The sequence below is a fragment of the Centruroides sculpturatus genome, unplaced genomic scaffold (genome assembly GCF_000671375.1).
Source record: "Centruroides sculpturatus isolate CEXI.00-Female unplaced genomic scaffold, Cexi_2.0 scaffold5840, whole genome shotgun sequence".
In the NCBI taxonomy this organism is placed as follows: domain Eukaryota; kingdom Metazoa; phylum Arthropoda; class Arachnida; order Scorpiones; family Buthidae; genus Centruroides; species Centruroides sculpturatus.
The window spans coordinates 2448-3831 of record NW_019389928.1 but is presented as its reverse complement, the minus strand read 5'-3'; the positions used below and the strand labels follow the sequence as shown (position 1 = coordinate 3831).

At 20.9% G+C, this 1384-nt stretch overlaps 1 long non-coding RNA gene across 1 annotated transcript in view; it reads right to left on the bottom strand.

The window, feature by feature from the left end:
* Positions 1-2: 2 nt before the first annotated feature.
* Positions 3-1384, bottom strand: part of LOC111617382 — a 3069-nt gene continuing 1687 nt past the window's right edge. The window contains exon 2 of the long non-coding RNA XR_002755404.1: positions 3-162. This is a non-coding gene — a long non-coding RNA (uncharacterized LOC111617382). The remainder of the gene's footprint in view (positions 163-1384) is intronic.

The following is a 1384-nucleotide window of genomic DNA, read 5'->3' as shown; positions in this document are numbered from 1 at the left end:
TACTCTCATCTTGGTTTTCTTTTCCAGGATGTTGTCTAATAGAGTCTTGATTGTCTGTTCTGGTTAGATGTCTATCTTTAATCTTGCATTTGACACAAGTTGCATCGGAAGAATGTATCACAAAAATTGTTATCGTAACGATGATTATTACCTTCAACATTCCTAAAATTTAAATAAGACAAAGATATAACATTAAATTATTGTGAAGACTAATATATTGATTCTTTAGGTCTCGGTGGAATATTGATATTAAACCCTGAACAAAATTATGGAATATTTTGATATAATAGATATAATCTATTATATTTGCCAATTGTTATAACTTCAATAATATTTTCATGAATTTAATTAGTTCAGTTTCAAAACAATTTTTCCATGACAATTACAAAATATTCCATACTTTTGTTCAGGCGTTGTATTATTTTTAATAAATATTTCTTATATATGATTTTAAAAATATACAAAATTTTTGTTTAATGCATATTTGTTAATTTTATAATAAATGACATTAAGAAATAATAAATAAATATATTAATAATACAAATAGACGTAATATACATCATCATCATTATCAAAAGTTTTGAGAATGTTGCAAAATAGAATTGAAATTCTTGTGTTTTAAATAAAATAATACTTGCTAGTAAAGTTTAAAATACAATTGTAATTGGTAAATATAGGCAAAATATTTTATAATATTAAAGTAGAGAGAAGATCTTAACATTATAAAAGACAAAAAATCTAAATTTAATTAATATTATTTATACGGATTTTATAAATGATTTTATTTATCCTTTTATAAATTAATTTTAATAAATATAAAGCAGATAAACACAACATAAATTTAAAAGTAATTTAGTAGTATATAACTAGAAAACTATAACTATATAAATATAGTTTGTTATAACAAATAAAAATGAGTTTATGTATTTTGTTTTTTTTTCTAGTAAAACTAATAAAAAGAACTTCGTTTTTAACTAACTTTGAAATCTAAAGCTTTCATAAACATAAACATAAACATAAACATAAATATGGAAAATATTCTATTTTCCATGTTTATGAAAGTTAGACAGTAATATTAATAATTTCAAGTACAATGACTGACCGTATTTACATATTATAACGACGTAGAAGAAAGAGAAGACAAAGAATAGTTTACAGTTAAACTTATAAAAAAGACAATAGTAAGATAATGGAAGATACAGCAAAAAAATTGATAATTTAATTAGTAATTCAATTTAAACATTGAAGAAACTAAATCTTTACACTTTTATCATGTCCAATCACCAGCAATAAACAGTCTTCCCTTAAAGAGACGACTTTTTATTATAGGCTATTTTTTTAACATTATAATATATAATATTATAATAATTTTAAATATTAATAT